General features: G+C 30.9%; 1 protein-coding gene across 3 annotated transcripts in view; it reads left to right on the top strand.

Moving 5' to 3' along the window:
- Nucleotides 1-21,070, top strand: part of LOC127701844 (uncharacterized) — a 347,060-nt gene that overhangs the window by 20,038 nt on the left and 305,952 nt on the right. The window contains exon 1 of one of the 3 annotated variants that reach the window (XR_007982229.1): nt 11,559-11,700. The exons of 1 other annotated variant lie outside the window; for it this stretch is intronic. The gene's annotated coding sequence lies outside the window, so the exon portion shown is untranslated. Of the gene's footprint in view, nt 1-11,558; nt 11,701-21,070 lie in introns of those variants that run through there. One more of the 3 variants, XM_052205817.1, reaches the window with a different exon arrangement.

The raw sequence follows: 21,070 nt of genomic DNA, 5'->3' as shown, positions 1-21,070 counted from the left end.
TCAAACACACTCTCCTTTATTCGTTTCATATTAATAAAGGATGTGTGGATAATTATTAAAAAATAGAAAACTTGTGTCATTTCAATCACTTTTCAAACGCTAAACTCGTCGTTAAATGCATGTAATACTTGCCCTAGAACGTTTAACATCCAACAATCAATCAAACGAAATGCAAACCAGACGCGCAGATTGTTTTAACAACAACATTACAAACTGATTATGTTCTTTTTAAATGGATAAGGGAGATAAATTGAACGGATATATACGACTTGTAAACAAACGAAACTCAACCGTAAGAATACGTAACATTCAACAACAGAAAATAAAATTGAACACTGATGTTTAACCCCAAAAATTAAATGCAAGGTGGCAAAAAGACTATGAAATTGTAAACTGTTGTGTTTAAACACACTGCAATATCGGTAGAAATTTATCGTGGATTTAATTATAACAAAATTACTGCTCCTTAACGATACGTTCGTCGAGTTTCGTCCGTTCGTAAGATGTTGAGAAACCTCTATTAGGACTGAAAAAGACAGCCACTAACATAGGTGCTAGATCAGAATTAGGTAGATTTTCTTTGGACTCTTATATAAAAACTCAAACACTCATGCATTTTTATAGAATAAACTGTAATAATATTAATCCCCTGGTTAAAGAATCTCTACAAACAAACATAAATTTACATTCCGCAGGAATTTATTCTTGGTACTCATTTGCAGATAAAATTTTTAAAGATATGAAAATAAACCCAGAAAATTACTCTAATATTAATGTACTTTTTAAACAATCAAAAAACGTGTTAAAATGTAATATTAAAAAGTGTGTTTCAGAGGAATATGAAAAAACTACTTTTAATAAACTTTCAAAAATGGGAAATTAAAAACTAATTGTCAGTCTGAGGAATATTTAAATTGCAATAATTTTATACATAGGCAGTTTCTCTCAAAATTTAGACTCAGTGATCATTCCCTAGGCATTGAATTGGGAAGGTACAGAAACATTCCAAGAGCACAAAGATTAAATAAAAAATGTGGAGTCCTAGATGACGAATTTCATTTCTTTTTGTATTGTGACATTAACATATCATTGCGTTCCAATTTCTTTGCTTATCTAAAAGACTATGTTCCATTATTTCAACATCTTGATGCATTTAATAAACTAAAACACATTCTAAACCCAATTCCTGAACTTGTTTGTCATATTGGAGTCTTTATTAAGCAGTCTTTAGAACTGAGGGGGTCAGACCAATGTCAGACAAGCTTATGATTGTGTTTTTTTTATATAAATATAAAATTGAACTCTTAAAATATGTTCTATTGTATTGTATTGTATTACATTGTATTGCATTGTATTTAAAATGTATAATTGTTTGTATTGCTTGTCCCTTATTGGTGTAATTTTGCAATAAAGATTTTAGAATTAAAGTCGAAGGTAATTTTTTTTTTGTATCATCAAGGAGACAATCATTTGATTTTCCGGGGTGGGGTTTGCAGGAATATTTTGAAAAATAACATCCTAGCCTGGTAAGAGCCGAAAATAAATAACCTTGCATAAGAAAGGATTTAAATGAATATTCTGTAAATAATCACAAAGTGCAGGAAACAGTTGTGAACAAAAGTGAAAATAAATTTTCGCGCAACAAATGTAAGCGTGCACAACGTTATGATAGATGGAAATGAATAGCCAATCCGCAAATACAACCACTTAATTTGAACTTTGGAGGATGGTTGTCTCATTGGCAGTCATACCACATCTCTTGTTTTTTATCCTAAAGTATTCCAGGACCTTCATAATTCGAATTTAGGATATCCTGAAATATTTCATGACCTTTACAAATAATCGGTAAAAATTGATTTATTTCTAAAGGTCCTTCAGTATTTAAAATTTCAGGATATCTTTAATATATATGGATGAGCGCGATAGTATTTATATTGTTTTGTTCGTGTTTTTTATCTTCTTAAAATTCAACCACCATGGCTACCATGTCTAAAAACCATTTTACCTGAACATATGAATTATATGAATTAATTGTCTAATATCTAGAAAATCATAATAGATATAGAAATAAATCATTCGCGCAAAAAATGCTCAGAATATCAATTTTTACTTATTTCCCATTTCCACAAAAATAATCAGACGGCTTCTTTGAATGACTCCTTTCAAGAATACCCCCCTAAAATGACGACATTTGACTTATTCGCGAGGTTTGCCTTTTATCTCGAAAACTATGATAGGTTGGAACTATAAAATAATCAACAATGCAAGATATATTTTTGACAGGTGAGCTGGATTCAGGCTATTAGGTATCTTGTAATTTTAGTTTAATGAATAAACTCTTATCGATAAATGCAGCAACATATGTGTGTATTTTCTCTCGAATATATGAGACAGACTACAATGTGTATAGAAGCTTCTGAATATAGTCTACTATTTTGCTGTATGTCAATACTCTTATCTCGGAAATAAAGAGTGAGTTCTCATTTGACGGAAAAAAATACGACCAACAGCTGTTTTGCAAAACTACAAAAAATAAGATAACTCCGCTACTGCCAAACCCTCGGTTCCCTAAGAAACGGCTCACTATATATATACAGAGATAAGATAAAACGTATTTATAATAACACTGTATCATATTACAGCTACATGTATATAAATAAGTCTGAAAAATTAAGGCTGATATAAAAAACAAAATTCTGTTAACACTTCTCACAGATCATTTTACGTATTCAACTCACAATTATATGGAAATGATAATTTCTGTTGACCCTAAACTTTGTTTAAAACACGTACGAAATAGAAAACAATATTATGTATATAGAAAAGACTATCTTATGAATATTTAGATGATACTTTCATCTGAATTAGTCTGGTTTTAGTCTGCAATTTTATTTTTAATGTCAGTACTCTTAGCCCGTCAATATTTTATTAAAGAAAAGTACATGTATGATACAGTGAAAGTGGATAGTTGCTTTGATGCTGTTGGTTTTTTTCTCCTTTCTTTTCAGAATGAAACCAAGTTTCTTGTAAACTTGCGAAACTGCTGGCATCATATAAATAAAGTAATTGCGCCTTGAACTGCGCTTTGAGCAGTGTCGATAGAATAATGCATATATGCCTCCAAACTTGTTTGTAAGACATGTAAAATTACGACACTGTTAACGGAAAAGGAAACGGCAAGACCATGTTATTATTGTTCATATCATACCTCCTTCCGAAGAAGTCTGCAATTTGACTTTTTATGTTTGTACTCTTATCCCGGAAATATGATGTAAAGAGAAAGTTTGTGTTGCAGGGAAAGCTACGATGCTTTCCGTTTTCTCCCCTTTCTGCCCAAATATGACACAATATTGTTTCTTATATTCTGTACAACAACTCATATCATACCTTTTTAAATACTTAAACTCATAAACGGGCAGTCGTGTGGAAAGAATGATTCCTATATACCCTAAAAATTGCTTGCAAGACGTAAAACAAATACGACACAATTAATAGAAATAACGATAAAACAATGAATATTTCTATATTAGATTTGGATGCGAATAAGTTTGCAAAAATTTACCTGCAATTGTACTTTTTATGTCTGTACTCTTATCTCGGAAATATGCAATGGAGTTATGTAAGTATTAGTTACAATGATTTCGGTTGTCTCCGCTTTTTGATAAAATAACAATACTTTTTTGTAATATTATTTAACGTTCTAAAAAGAAAGTCGAGAGGATAGACTGACTCCTAAATATCCATAACTTTGTTTCCAACACTAAAAAAACACAATATAGTAAATAGAAATATCAATTAAACAATACTATAATCTTTTTTATTATACCTCTATCTACACTACACAAATAGCGTTTATATCCTAAACACAATCCTAATCACATTCTTGTCCCACTTTCTGAAACGCCAAAATCATATAAACACTTTTATCTATACGCATTAAGCTTTTTGAAAATGTATGTGCCTAGGGATTGAGGGACTCAAATTTTTAATGTTTAGGAATGTTCGCGCTTAGGTGTGTACATGCATATTGTTTTGATTTCAGGTGTCCCTATTGATAATCATTTGGAGTTTGTGACGAATTGTGTCCGTTTGCACCTACACTATTTCTAGTGATACAAATTTTAAACATAAACCCATTGACTTTTCCAAGATGACTTTGGACTCTCTACTCATATGAATGAGTTCAAAAGTAAATGATTATAACGGTTTATTTCACCACTCTGTCACATTGGTATCGGCATCAATATTTGCCAACAGGACCTCACTTTTCCTTTGTTTGATTCAAATATTATTTATTAGCAGCGCCACCTGTTCAAAGTAGATGAATCATTAAAAGAACAATAGACATTACACGTTTATGATCTAAACACAATAGACATTACACGTTTAGGACCTAAACATAATAGATAGGCATTACATGTTTAAAATCTAAACATGTAATGATCAAAAACACTTTAGGGAGCCATCCGTATAGAATTTAAACACAATCCTAAACATATTTAGACCTAAACATGTAACACATTTAAATTTAAGCGTTATTTTTACAGTGTAAGTTGGTCAGGAAAATTTAGCTCACAATTTTACTTTCATGTCTTACCCTTATCCCGGGAAAAATGTTATGAAGGGAAAATATTTGTTGCAAGGTAAGTCAATTTCTTCAGTTGCCTTTCCTTTCTTTCCAAAATGAAACAATTTTGTTTCTTACCTTCTTTACAAACTGCTCACATCAAACGGACAGTCGAGCGAACAGGATGTTTCTTTTATGCCCGAATCTGTTTGCAAGACTGGTTAAAATACAACAAAAAGAAAAAAAAAGACTGAATAATGCCATATGTTTTTCATAGATTATTCTTTTATCGAAATTGATCTGAAAAATGTAGCTTGCATTTCTACATAAAAGCGCTATTCCTGTGCACTTTCTGGTGTTGTGTCATAGATGGATACTCCATAACTTTTCTTTTCTTTTATAGCAGGAAATCAGGGTAGTAGCTCCGATGCCTCAGTTGTGTCCCCTTTTCTTTTCATCATCATATTCTCTGCAAAGTGCTTACATCATAAATTGTGTATATTTGAATGTTCTAAACGGACTGACTGTATATATTATTATTAACCCCAAACTGTTTTGCAATACACAGTAAACAGAAATAGCGACTAAACAATGCTATTTGTTTTTAATTTGACCGTTTTCCTAATCAGTCTAAAATAATTAGCCTGTAATTTTTATATCATATGTCGGTACTCTTATCCCGGAAATATGTTATGAAGGGAAAACATGTGATGCAGGGAAAAGCGGTCAGTAACTGCGATGCTTCCAGAAGTCTTCCCTTTCTCTTCAAAATAACATGTTTGTATATATGTATTCATATATATTTATTTCGTATATTCTGTGCAAACTGCTCACATTTTTTATTTTAAATGCTTTTCCGTTTTAAAGTCGTGTGGCCAATATGATTCCAATAAACAAAACATTTCACTTTCAAGTCATATATAATGCGACGATGTGTATACCTTTATCTATATAAAGATTAACAATGTTTTATGTTTTTTTTAGTTTGTACCTTTATCGAAATTTATCGGAAAAATTTCGCTTACAATTTTACTTAATATGTCGGTACCCTTATCCCGTAAATATGTAAAAAGATAAAATATGTATATGCTCCCTTTTTTTTTTTTTTTTGCTCTTTGTTCAAGGCCTCACTGTGACTTTGAGATGATAAAAAAAAATCCTATTCCTTTGCATTTTTTTTTGTCTGTGCACATGCTGATTTGTGTCTTTGATAGATACCCCATATATCCGTTACTTTCTATTATAGCAGAAAATCAGGGTAGTAGCTGCGATGCCTAAGTTGTGTCCCCTTTTCTTTTAATCACATTCTTTGCAAAGTGCTCACATCTTGCATTTTTGAATATTTGTACGTTCTTAACGGATATTCGAGCAGACAGAATATATAATCATTTACCCCAAGCTGTGTTTGCAATACACAGTAAACAGAAATAGCGACTAAACAGTGCTATTCTTTTTTTAATTTGACCGTTTTCCATATCAGTCTCAAAAATTTAGCCTGTAATTTTTTATCATATGTCGGTACTCTTATCCCGGAAATATATTATGACGGGAAAATATGTATTAATGCTCCTTTTTTATTTTTTGTTATGGCAGTCCAAATTCCAAACCATTCATTCCAGTCGAGATACCATGCAATATGTGCCTACTGTATTGTTTATAGTTTCTCTCCTGAATATTCATAACAAATTGCAATTGGACTTCGGTGTGAGCCAAGGCACCGTGTTGAAGGCCGTACTTTGACCTATAATTGTTTACTTTTTACACATTGTGACTTGGATGGAAAGTTGTCTCTTTGGCATTCATACCACATCTTCTTATTTTTATTTAAGCAAACAACAATCAATTAGTCATCCAATTTTAATTATAATTACTATTTTTTTTATCCCATGTATTTCATGCAAAATAATCAAACCAAAAAATGATCCCACTTGTATCGTTAAATAAATCTATTTCATAATCATGGATTCAGTTGAAAAAAAGTTATATACAACATTTAGAGAATGAAGCTTTTGCTAATGTTGAATTTCAGAAGGAGCAGCAATAAAACGATAACTTATAGCGATTGTATTTCAGGAATTGAAAAAATTGAATATCTTTTTTAAAACCAGACAACTTTGGGATATACTATGATAGTTTTTATCGTATGATAACCTATTGAAGAAAGTTAAAATGTTTGAAACACGATGCTAGATTACAAGGTACTTGTTACTTCTGCTTCTGCTTCTGCCTGATAATGGCCACAATCAACGAGCTGATTATTATGCCATGACTTAGGTGCGCATACAGACCCCCTCCCCCCCCCCCCCACCCCCCAATTTGATAATTTAGTTCAGCTTTGTCAGAGAGGCTTTAAAGGCCTCGACTGACGATGCTGATGCTACCCCAGGAGGGAGAGCATTCCAATCCCTGATCGTTCTCGGGAAAAATGAGTATTTCCTGTAATCACTTCTGGATGCTGGAATTTGGAAACTTTTGTCGTGCATGTTCCTCGACAGTCGTGTTGGTTGCATAAGACGACCTTCCTTAGTTACAGCCACTTTGTTGTTTACTATTTTATAGAGCATAGTTAGTCTAGCGTCTTTTCGCCTTTTTTCCAGAGATGGCCATTCCAGGTGCTCAATCATTTTGCTGACACTTGAGTGGTTATGGTGTTTGTTGGAAACATATCTTGCTGCTCGTCTCTGGACCATTTCTAGACGATCTATTTCGGTTTTAAAGTATGGGTCCCATACTGGACTTGCATACTCTATTATTGGTCTTGCGAGGCTTTTGTATGCATTTTCTTTGACTGAAGTTGCTCCTATGTTTAGATTTCTCTTAAGGAAGCCTATTGTCCTATTGGATTTGTTACATATGTTATTGATATGATCATTCCACTTCAGTTCAGATGTGAAGGTGCAACCAAGGTTTTTAGCACTTTTGACAGGTTCAAGTTTGTGGCCATGCAATGTGTACGATGTTGGAATGGTGTTGTTTTTTGCGGCTGATGGTAAGAACGTTACATTTGTCCGGATGGAAGGACATTTTCCATTTGACTTCCCATGTTCCCAGTTTGTCCAGGTCGTTTTGGAGGTCGTTTGAGTCTTTGTCAGATGAGATGGTAAGATATGCTATTGTGTCATCAGCAAATAGGCGGACAGTCGATTTGACCCCATCTGGCATGTCGTTGATGTAAAACAAGAATAATGTAGGACCAAGTACAGAGCCTTGGGGAACTCCAGATTCTACATCAATATGTGGTGAGCTCTCTCCATCCACTACTACTGCTTGCGTTCGATGGGATAAGAAGCTGGCAATCCATCTATTGATTTTACCACTGATACCGTAATGTTCTAGTTTGTGTACCAGGAGACTATGACTGACTTTGTCAAATGCCTTTGAGAAATCCATTATGAGAACATCTGTCTGTTTACCTGCACTCATATTTTTAGTGATGTCATCCACGAATTCGATTAGTTGGGTTTCGCACGAGCGTTTACTACGGAAACCATGTTGTAACGGATAGAGGATTTGATGTTGATCAGCATGCTTCATGATATGGCTTGTAACTATATGCTCTATTAGTTTGCAGCAAATGCAAGTTAGAGAGATTGGTCTATAGTTTTCTGCTTTATATCTTTCTCCTTTCAATAAGCCTTCAATAGATAAAGTGAATGGAGAGCTCTCCATTCACTTTATCTATTTGAAGGCTTATTAGTAACAAGTAATAGCTTTTCTAAAAAGCTAGCCGTCTCATAGCTGATGAAAGTGGATAATGTTTTCTTTCTGTAGTTTAATTCGTTCAGAATTGTATGTAAATTGTAGTGGATTACAGAAATTAACCTATACCGTTGTTATTAAACCTATGAAGGCAGACTTAAGTATAATTTACAATAACCGAAAGTTATACCATAGCAAACTTTGGTATAATTTAGTTATACCATGGTTTATTTTTAGCAACTGTGCTATTTAAAATTGACCTTGGCCACAAATATACCATAGTTTTATGATGTCACAACAATTTAGATTCTTTTTGATATATCTATTTGGCCCTGAAAAGAGCCTTTTCAGCAAAAGCTGTTTTCTAACTCTTATAATTCTGCGTTGGCAAGATTTAGTTTCTTCCCCCGACATGCGTCCTTGCTGTTCTATAAAATTCTTGTCAATTGTCAACTTTCGACATCTTTTGTGTCTTTCCTTCCCTCTTTATATGAGACTTCAAGCCTGGAAAACAAATGTTGTTTTTATTCTAAAGGTTAAATTAATCACATTTATTATTAGGCCTAATAAAAAATGTTTAAGGCGACATGTTAAAAATGTTAATGTAGGCAGGTTTGAAAAAAAAGAAGATTAGACTGCAGCTGACAACTCGACATGAGTTTTCTTACTTAAAAAAAGAAGACCGTTATCATTAGGTAGGGTCGAGTTACCCAAAACGAAGCTTAAATTTTAGGCCAATTTACGTAGCATTTTATTAATCTAGAATAAAATACCAATTATAGTTTTGGCTTTTGATTTAAATTAAATGGGGTATGATTTATTCAAAATCTTAAAGATAAGTATAAACATTTTAACTTACTAATGTTGATTGATAAAACAAATACTCACCCTTAGCAGCAAAACAATTGCATTTTCAACTGGGAATAGTCAATGCAGTTTTTGCTTAAAATCTCCAATGCAGCATAATTATAGTCCGACAAATAACATTCTTTAAACCGTCATCCATAAAACTGTCCTTGTGAAATTATTTTCCCGTTTGCTGCAATCCATGAAAGTCTGTAATCATCACTGTCAAGAATTGGGTCTTTTCTCATATATTCAAATCTTCACATACTTGTGTCTGAGTAATGTCTTTTTCTTCATCGCACACATATAGCGATCATATTATTCTTTCTGTATTATCATATTTCGTTAGAAACGATATTTGACACTCCATTACTGTCGATGAATCTTGTCTAACTGATATTCGCGCCTTTTAAGAAGTCCGTGATTTTAAGAAAGTGGGCGGGGTTTTAATGGCCTAAACCAAGGGAATATTTTTACTGAAAGTTGCAATAGGTTAATACAGATATTTCATATTTTTGGATAGTTTTGCGGTGTTTCGTAAATTATACCATAGCTTTTGTCGAAATCCCTCGGCAACCTCACTCGACCGAAACACCGCAAAACTATCCAAAAGATATGAAATATCTATAACTTATAAAAGGCTTATACATTTTTTTAGATTTACCATGCAATTTCTTTTGGGGAAAGTATTAACACTGGAAATGGTGGGGTAATGTCTTTTTATCGAATATTTTTTTTCAAACCGATATCGGAGTTGTTCGTTGACTTTTTCTTTGGTTGTTTGCTTATTTATTTGTGTTAGAAAAGTATGGCCGCTTCCACCTGAAAGTTTTTCGTTCATAATAGGCATCGAAAAGTGTAGAGAGTGAAACGTAGTAAAATTTAAACATATAAGAACACAATTAATATATTTCCAATGGTATCTCACATCTTTTCAAAAATGATCCTTAAAATGTAAAGCTTCACATATATGTATGGTTATTTTTGTTGTCGATGAAGATTTTGTCTATTCATTTGAGTTGGACTGCAATGTGGAATGCCCAACGCCTCTTTTTCTATACTTGAATAATGAGTATCCTTACAATTAAATGTTTCTTTTATCAGATTATTTGGTTTTATTGGACTTCTTGATTATATTTTTGATGAAAAATACTCACAGTCGTGAGACGGGTAATTTTTTTATATAAGACCTATTGTAAGCGCCTGAAATTCAAAACATAGTAGTTTCGCCGCCATTCTTTTTCAAATTATAATGGACGTCGTTGGTTATAAAGAAGGCGATAAGTTCTACAAAGCTATTTTATATTCACTATGAGGCCATCAACATAAGAGAATCAACAAATTTGAACAAAAACTTTATTAAGCATACAGCTTGATACTGTATCTTTTGTTATTGTTTTACTTGTAAATATCTTCATATTTATTTACTATACCATTTAATGTTGGATGACGAATAAGGCTATATCATACTTACCTAAAAGCTTGACATACTGGATTGACATAATCTTTTGTATGGAGACCGTTCGCATGTTGACATATAAATGTCTTTTTGTTTTATGATCATAGTATATGTATGTTTCTACTTGTTTTACAATTCTTGTAGAAAACATACAATTAAGAATAATCTTTTAAAATGCCAACAGTATTTTCGTCTTTTAAATTTATAATTTTCTTTTATTTCTCTTTCTCTCATATAGCATGTCTAGTATAAATAGTCAATAAACCCCAAAACAAACATTAGAAGTTTGTTCCTGACCCTGCTCATAGCTTCAAGTAATATCTGAATTATTTTTTGTAACAAACAAATTGTTCCGGCGTGACATTTGTTCCGCCGGAACTTATTTCATAGGAAATATGTTCCACCGGAATTTATATCACAGAAAATTTATACCCGGAATATATATTATAAGGAAATATGTTCCAGCACTGTAAAATTTGTTCCGGAACTAATTTGTTTACTAAATGTTAAATAAGTTCCGGGTGTTATAGATTAACATGATGCATTAACTTTATACCAAGCAAAACATCGAATAATTATACCTGACAAATTTAATACTCAACATTGAAGTCTTTAAACAACACGAAAACATTCAAAATAAGGTAAATCTTTTAGAAATTCAAATTACGTCAGCATATATATATCATGTATATTGTACGTAGATAATATGATTAAAAAACAAATGCACAACTATGATTAACAACTGTGATAAATATTTAAATCACAATATTTCATTTTTTCTACAAATTCTGATATGAAGTAACATATGTTGAATTGCAATATTCATAAATAAATGATTGATCTATAAAAATTTTCTAATGGATTTTTCTTATTCTTCGCTTTTCTGACTCATTAAATTATTGTCATTTGGGTATTTTTTTTATGGATAATGTAATTAAACGTTTTGCTTTACTCCACAGAATCCATATTGGATGTTTACACCTTTGATTTATTACATTATCAATTTAATACTTTTTTTTAAATGTACTTGAATTATAACTTTAAAATCACTGATAACAATGCTCAGTATTAAAGATAACTTGTATAACTAGTGGAACATATTTCACAGACAAGGAACTTATTTCACCAGGTAAGGAACAAATCTCACAAACCCGGAACTTTTTTCACTAGGTAAGGAACAAATTTCACAAGCCCAGAACTTATTTCACCAGATAAATTGTGGAACTTATTGTATAGAGATGGAACAAATCATATAGAAATTATCTGTGAAAAAAGTTCTCCCAGAATATATTTCCTGTGATATTTGTTCCACTGGAACTTTTTTCACAGGAACAAATTTCGGCTCACCTATTCACAACTATTCTATATATTATAGTTACTAGACTTGTATTTATACATACTTTTTATAAATGTTGTAATGACATGTCCATTGAAGAAGACCGTAGATTGAACTTTAGAAGTAAATTGTCACGTTTTGTTTGTTGCTTAATTGGGTTGCTGTCTAAATTAATTATGTATACTTCACATCTCCTTAAAAATCATTCATAGAAATTAAACATTGCTTAAAATATGTTAGCATACATGTATAATTGCTTTTATCGTCTGGGAGTAGTTTTTTGTTCTTCTTATATTCCTTTTTAGATATATTTTTAGTCTTCTGTTCTTCAACGTCTGCTATCTTGCTAGGAAGAGCTAGCTAGGTAGATCTAGACAACATCCAACTTAGCCCAACGATCTTGGGGTGTGTGCGGGGGCACTTATTATGTAATGAGTGGAAGGGATGAGTCGCTGGGGATAGATCACTATTTGAAGCTTCGTGATATTGCACGAGGTCGAGAAATTTAAGTGAAATATAAGACAAGGTTGATGATTGAATCTGAAACTAATCAGATGTCGATATTTTTTTTACAGATGCAATTAAAATTACCAGAGATTGTGTATATATGTCTCTAAAATCACTTTCGTAAATGTTTAAGATATTTGTCAAATCTATTTACTAGTATCTCCCAATGAAATAGCATAACAATGATAGCTATGTGTAGGTATATATACTTATTGTAAAAAATATATGATAACTAGGGTAACCACATGTATGTTCTTTTATCATTCAATATATATATATATATATATATATATATATATATATATATATATATATATATATATATATATATATATATATAGCACAAACAACATTTTCCAAAAGACCAAAAAGTGATAAAGTATATTTTAACAAAACGCATTTGACTAGCAGGTCGAACAACGGATGTTCTTAAACCCTGCTGACTGCCATGGCGATTGCCAAATAAACGGATCACCAGATGTAAAAATGGATCTTAATTTATAAATTAAATACAAAACAGAAAACAATAAACTTGCGGAAAAGATGGTATACCGCAAACATGAGATGCAAAAATTTGTACACCATATCCGGATTTCGACAATTAATGTCTCTTCAGTGATGTTAGGAATCGAAACGGTATTTGGAAGGCCATATAATTTACCTCAATTTGGGATTGACTCTTGAATTTTGAAGAGTCAAAATAGGATGAACGGATCATATAAGCCCGAAGGCAAATATAATACAAGCCCAAACGAAAAAATATAAACAAGTCTAAATTGAAAACAACGTTCAAACCTATGATTGCGTTGGATAAAAACCGCAATTTTTATACGTGTGCATGCAAAACAAATTTCTTGGTAGAGTGGTCTAAATACAGCACAAACAACATTTTCCAAAAGACCAAAAAGTGAAAAAGTATATTTTAACAAAACGCATTTGACTAGCAGGTCGAACAACGGATGTTCTTAAACCCTGCTGACTGCCATGGCGATTGCCAAATAAACGGATCACCAGATGTAAAAATGGATCTTAATTTATAAATTAAATACAAAACAGAAAACAATAAACTTGCGGAAAAGATGGTATACTGCAAACATGAGGTGCAAAAATTTGTACACCATATCCGGATTTCGACAATTAATGTCTCTTCAGTGATGTTAGGAATCGAAACGGTATTTGGAAGGCCATATAATTTACCTCAATTTGGGATTAATTGAGGTAAATTATATGAACTGATGTCGGATCAGTAATATTTAAATTTGATTTGTGATAATGTTTGTGTAGTGTACAGTATTTGATGCTGTACCGTTTCCGATTGAATAATTACTACAAATGTTTAATCACCGGCAAAATTGAAATATCGAGTATATATATATAAGGTATAATTGTAGGATCACCTGTGTTAGGTTTGTTACAAAAGTATGCACACCGGTTTTCTTATCCACAAAGAATGAAGTTTTAAGTTACACAAATTTTAATCCTCCCCCTTTTACACCCTCGCAAAATAAAATTATCGTCTCATTGTCATATAAATGTAAGAGTTTGATGTTCAAAATCATAGATTAAATGAGTTATGAGGTTTAGAACAATTACCTATCTAAACTTAAGATATCTAACGAATTTTCTTCCTCGACAAACCTAAAGTTTTTTCTTGAACCCTCACACTATATATATTTTCGGTATTCTCGGTATTTGAGAACATGTCAATATAATCAAATAGGGTAAGTTGGGTTATGGTTGGAGCGGTATAAGTTTTAAAAAATGTTTCTTGTTTATCTCTTTATCATTTGGATTTAATTATTTTGACATGAAAGAATTTTATATGTTAAAAAGATTTCGGCATATTACTTGCACTATGATGATTAAAATTGTGTGTACAAGCTTTTTATCAATTAAAAAATAACCACAAATAATTAATACAAACCTTTTCTTTTTCATTTCTGTGAGTGTTGACATTTTTCATCAGAAGAAATAATAAAAAGTTAAACAACATCAATATTGTTGAAAACTTCATCTTGATAACGGACTTCGGACATGAATAGCGCAAACTAAAGCTGGTTCCTATTTCAAGTTTTCTAAGGGGTAACAGATACATGGGAGACATCATTTTAGATCTCGGCAGCTAATTTCTTATTTCGGTATTAGTTAAATGAATTTGTAAATAAATTAATAGTAAATGCATAAAAAATACAATTCATCAATATAACTTACGATCTCAAATAATAGAACCGCTTGTTAATACTTGTAAGTATATTTTTTTCATAAAAATGAAATTTCCAGGATAAGAGTATTTCGTAAGAGTAAATTATCGGGCTAAATGTAATTCCCGGATAAGTGTATAACATACGTGCAACATATTTTTCTGCATCTAGATTTTGGTATTTCAAGAAATTTCAAAGTAGTTTAGCAAAATTGCCTCTCCGTTTATAGACCATGTTATACTTTCGTCGACATCGGAATTATATAGTGCGATAACTAAATAGATCAAAGGGAAAACTACCATCCATGTTACAATAACTTGTTGGACCGCTACACTTTATTAAAAAAAACAATATGCAATAATACATTGCATTTATCATTCTACAAAATTAGAATTGACCTCGGTTTTATAAATGCAAATAACATTTTATTAATGTCATGCGTCCGAAGCGCATTTCTGGATTTATATCTTCACCAGGAACGCTCAAATCCAAACATTTAAAAACAAGTAATAGCTTTTCTAAAAAGCTAACCGTCTCATAGCTGATGAAAGTGGAAAATGTTTTCTCTTTGTAGTTTAATTCATTCAGAATAGCCTTGTATATAAATTGTAGTGGATTACAAAAATTATAAAAGGCTTATACAATTTTTTAGATTTACCAATTTCTTTTTTGGTGACTGTATTAACACTGGAAAGGGAGGGGTAATGTCTTAATCATCTGCGTTTTTACCTCTTTATCGATTTTTTTTCGAAACATATATGTTGTTTGTTTACTTTTTCTTTCGTTGTTTGCTTGTTTATTAGTGTAAGAAAAGTATGGCCGCTTCCACCTGAATGTTTTTCATTCATGATTAGGCATCGAAAGTGGTAGAAAGTGAAACGTAGTAAAATTTAAACATATAAGAACACACATAAGATTTTCCAACGGTATCTCACATCTTTGCAAAATGATCCTTGAAATGTAAAGCTTTACATATATATGTATGGTTATTTTTGTTGTCGATGAAGATCTTGTTTATTCATTGTAGTTGCAATGTGGAATGCCCTATGCCTCTTTTTCTATATTTTGAATAATGAGTATCCTTACCATTAAATGTTTCTTTTTTGAAATTATTTTGTTTTATTGGACTTCTTGAATATAATTTTAATTAATAATAATTAAAATATTTTTCAAAAAAGTGTAGTGTCCGTAACCAGCTTATTATTCTCCTAGAATGAATAGCTAAGGTAAACAAATAGCTTATTGTTTACCTTAGCTATTCATTCTAGGAGAATAATAAGCTGGTTACGGACACTACACTTTTTTGAAAAATATTTTTTTCTACTTTGAAATATCAAAAATATTCTGTATGAATCATATCATTTATATAACTGTATTTTATTTTAGTATTATTATATCTGAGTATGTTGACATACATACACTACAAAAGTCTAAAAGTCTGAAAAGACCAGTTTTTGTCTTAATTTGCATGAACTTTTACTCGACATTCTCCAAAAGTATGACTTGTGTCTTAATTTTTCTTGACAAATTCTCATTTATATTAAATTTGTATGAAATTTACTCGACATATTCTCGACATTCTGAATATGGTCTTAAAATTTCTTGACAAATTCTTGACATTTGAATACTGTCTTGAAATTTCTCGACATATTCTCGACATTTTTATTTTTTCTCAGTATGGCTTGACATAATCTGAACATTTTGAATCGTGTCTTAAATTTACTTGACAGTTCTGAGTTTTACAAATCATGACCAATATTCATGATATAACTTTAATCTTTATTTCTCTTTATATGATATACTGTTGTTTCAAGTTACACTCCTTTACAACAAAAATAAAAGTTGGGCATGTAAAATAATTGAAAATTTGGGTATATAAATATTTTTACAAATGCAAATATGGCTATGAAATCTATAAAATAATTCAAATGTGGTTGTGTTGATATAAAACAATTTCAATGTGGGTTTTTAAATAATTACTAATTTTGATTCCTAAATCTTATAAATTAAATGATTCAAACCAATCATACTGTAGACATATTTCATTCTACATTTATAATATTCAATGTTGATATGGTAAATAATTATTATACCAAAATGTGGTTTATATAAATAGCAAATTATGATGATATACAAATCATTCATTTAACAGAAGAAAAATTTGTGTAATGTCATCTGTTGGAATATATTAAGTATTACACATGGACAGGATGTTCCCCATAAAATTAAGGTATTCCACACCCCAGAGTACACGCAACTGTCAAATAGAAGTTATTGCTTTACCTGTAATCAGCCATACAACTTATCAGTTGACCGACCATGCCACTACAATTTAAAAAGTTTGTTGATAGATGAAAATGAAAATCATCATTTTGATGAAAAAAAATTGAATTGAAATGGATTTTCTTCATCAAAATTATGAAGTTAATTATTTTAACATAAAAACAAATTGAATAATTCCCAAAGATTAAAAGAAAATTATTATCTACTCCAGGAATAATAAAAAAAATGTATTTATAATGGGTCCCATCAATGATTTCTATAGAAATGGTTCTCAAACAGACATGCATACTATAGAACTAAACATTTTTTTCTTTTCAGGAAGGAGTTTTTTTTATTATTTATTAATATTTATTTTTGATAAAAAATTATAAAATTCAACACTCAAATTTGAATAAAAAATGTTTTTGGGTTGTTCTAAAAAATGAATAAGGTTTTTGAATCAAGATGGGAACAAATTCTTTGACCTAAACGAAAGCCCCCTCCCTCCCCTCTTTTTTTAGCTACACAAACCCAAAAGATGAATTGTGGGGTCCAAAAGAGATACAAGACACCTATTTTAGTAAAGCAAATTTGACTGGCAGTTTTGCGAACGGCAAAAATCTAACTGCTGTTTGTCAATACCTTCTACTTATATTCCAAGTGAAAACAATTACTTAAATGTTTAATAAAAATAAATCAAAATTAAACTACATGGGGGATTATTCAGGGTATTACAACTTAGTTGCACCAAAAGGGTATCTTACTATATATACCAAATTAATCCTTGATTCTTCAAAGTTTAGTTCAGCCATAATAAAAAGGAGTATATAACAGCAATAGAATGTCATAAACAGTGCAGAATAAGTCTGTTCACATTTCAGGCGAAATTTATACTGTTGAGATAGTGTCAAGACATATTTAAGACTGTCAAGAATGTGTCGAGACATATTCAGACATTATTTAGAATGTCAAGAATATGTCGAGACATATTCAGACATTATTAAGAATGTCAAGAATATGTCAAGACAGATCGAGACAAATTTAAGACAGTCAAGAATTGGTCGAGACTAATCCAGACTCTTATCAGATGATACAGGAAGTGTCGAGAAATTTTAAGACAATGTTCATACTGTCAAGACACTTGTCAAGAAAAATCAAGAACCTTATTAGACAAATTCATACTATGTCAAGAATTTTTAAAAATTATTCAGACAAATTAAGAATGTCGAGTAAAAATTCATGCAAATTCAGACAAAAACTGGTCTTTTCAGACTTTTTGACTTTTGTAGTGATATTTAATGAATAAACTTGCAATTAGTTTTATTTTCAGGGCCATAAATGATCAACACTTTATAAATTGAAAAATATATAACGAAGCACCACTTACAGTTCTGCATGTTAAATTTTTAAATTAGCTCAAATTATTGTAATGTTGGAATCATTTTAATCGCCATTTAATAATCTGTAAATGATAACATGAGAAATGATCATTACAGTTACTGTTAAAAAGATTTTAAAGATAATAGACATTAACATAATAGAATCAACAAATTTTACCAAAAACTTAATGAAGCATACAGTTTGATACTGTATCGTTTGTTATGGTTTTACTTGTACATATCTTCATATGTATTTACTATACCATTTAATGTTGGGTGTTTATCGTACTTACCATTCAAAGCTTGACATACTGGATTGACATAATATTTTGTGGGAGACCGTTCGTATGTTGACATATAAATTTCTGTTTGTTTTTATGATCATAGTACATGTATGTTTATACATGTTTTACAATTCTTGTAGAAAATATACAATTAAGAAGAATCTTTTAAAATGCCAACAGTATTTTCGTCATATAAATTTATGATTTTCTTTTATTTCTCTTTCTCTCATATAGCATATATAGTATAAATAGTCAATAAACTTCAAAACAAATAGACGTTTGTTCCTGACCCTGCTCATTGCTTTAAGTAATATCTGAATTAATTTTTAGCTCACCTGGCCAAAAAGGGCCAAGTGAGCTTTTCTCATCACTTGGCGTCCGTCGTTCGTCCGTTAACTTTTACAAAAATCTTCTCCTCTGAAACTACTGGGCCAAATAAAACCAAACTTGGCCTAAATCATCCTAAGGGTATCCAGATTAAAAGATGTGTCCGATGACCCCACCCATCAACCAAGATGGCCGCCATGGCTAAAAATAGAACATGGGGATAAAATGCAGTTTTTGGCTTATATCTCTGAAACTAAAGCATTTAGAGCAAATCTGACCGAGATAAAAATGTTCATCAGGTCAAGATCTATCTGCCCTTAAATTTTCAGACGCATCAGACAACCCGTTGTTGGGTTGCTTGACCTGAATTGGTAATTTTAAGGAAATTTTGCAGTTTTTGGTTATTATCTTGAATATTATAACAGATAGAGATAAACTGTAAACAGCAAAATTGTTTTATCAAATTAAGATCTACAAATAAGTCAACATGACCAAAATTGTCAACTGACCCCATAAGGAGTTATTGCCCTTTAAAGTCAATTTTTTACAATTTTTCGTAAATTTTTTGTAATCTTTTACAAAAATCTTCTCCTCTGAAACTACTAGGCCAAATTAAACCAAACTTGGTCTCAATCATTATTGGGGTATCTAATACTATTTATTATGATTTTAACCTTATTTTACACGATTTCCAAAACCACAGTAGATACAGTTTGCTTTTAAAATAATATTTTACATGTATTCACAACTATTCTATATATTATAGCTAGACTTGGGAGGATTAAAAACTTAAAATATTGTTATGACATGTCCATTTTAGAAGACCGTAGATTAAACCTTAGAAGTGAATTGTTTTGTTTGTTGTTAAATTGGGTTGCTGTCCAAATTAATTATTTATACTGCACATCTCCTTTTAAATCATTCATAGAAATTAAACATTGCTTAAAATATGTTAGCATACATTTATAATTGCTTTTATCGTCTGAGAGTAGTTTTTTTATTCTTCTTATGTCCCCCTTCGGATATGTTTTAAGTGTTCTGTTCTTCAACGTCTGCTATCTTGACAGGAAGAGCTAGGGAGAGCTAGAGAACATCCATCGCAGCCCAAAGATCTTGGGGTGTGTGTGAGGGCATTTATTATGTAATGAATGGAAGGGATGAGTCGCGTGGATAGGTCAATATTTTAAGCTTGATGATATTTGATGAGGTCGGGAAATTTAGTTGAAATATATATAAAACGAGGTTGATGATTGAATCTGAAACTTATCAGATGTCGATATTTTTTTACATATACATATGATTCATACAGAATATTTTTGATATTTCAAAGTAGAAAAAAATATTTTTCAAAAAAGTGTAGTGTCCGTAACCAGCTTATTATTCTCCTAGAATGAATAGCTAAGGTAAACAAATAGCTTATTGTTTACCTTAGCTATTCATTCTAGGAGAATAATAAGCTGGTTACGGACACTACACTTTTTTGAAAAATATTTTTTTCTACTTTGAAATATCAAAAATATTCTGTATGAATCATATCATTTATATAACTGTATTTTATTTTAGTATTATTATATCTGAGTATGTTGACATACATACACTACAAAAGTCTAAAAGTCTGAAAAGACCAGTTTTTGTCTTAATTTGCATGAACTTTTACTCGACATTCTCCAAAAGTATGACTTGTGTCTTAATTTTTCTTGACAAATTCTCATTTATATTAAATTTGTATGAAATTTACTCGACATATTCTCGACATTCTGAATATGGTCTTAAAATTTCTTGACAAATTCTTGACATTTGAATACTGTCTTGAAATTTCTCGACATATTCTCGACATTTTTATTTTTTCTCAGTATGGCTTGACATAATCTGAACATTTTGAATCGTGTCTTAAATTTACTTGACAGTTCTGAGTTTTACAAATCATGACCAATATTCATGATATAACTTTAATCTTTATTTCTCTTTATATGATATACTGTTGTTTCAAGTTACACTCCTTTACAACAAAAATAAAAGTTGGGCATGTAAAATAATTGAAAATTTGGGTATATAAATATTTTTACAAATGCAAATATGGCTATGAAATCTATAAAATAATTCAAATGTGGTTGTGTTGATATAAAACAATTTCAATGTGGGTTTTTAAATAATTACTAATTTTGATTCCTAAATCTTATAAATTAAATGATTCAAACCAATC

This window comes from Mytilus californianus, unplaced genomic scaffold (assembly GCF_021869535.1).
Source record: "Mytilus californianus isolate M0D057914Y unplaced genomic scaffold, xbMytCali1.0.p SCAF_5, whole genome shotgun sequence".
Taxonomy (NCBI): domain Eukaryota; kingdom Metazoa; phylum Mollusca; class Bivalvia; order Mytilida; family Mytilidae; genus Mytilus; species Mytilus californianus.
Note: the sequence above shows the minus strand (reverse complement) of the source record. Positions and strands in the feature narration are given on the sequence as shown.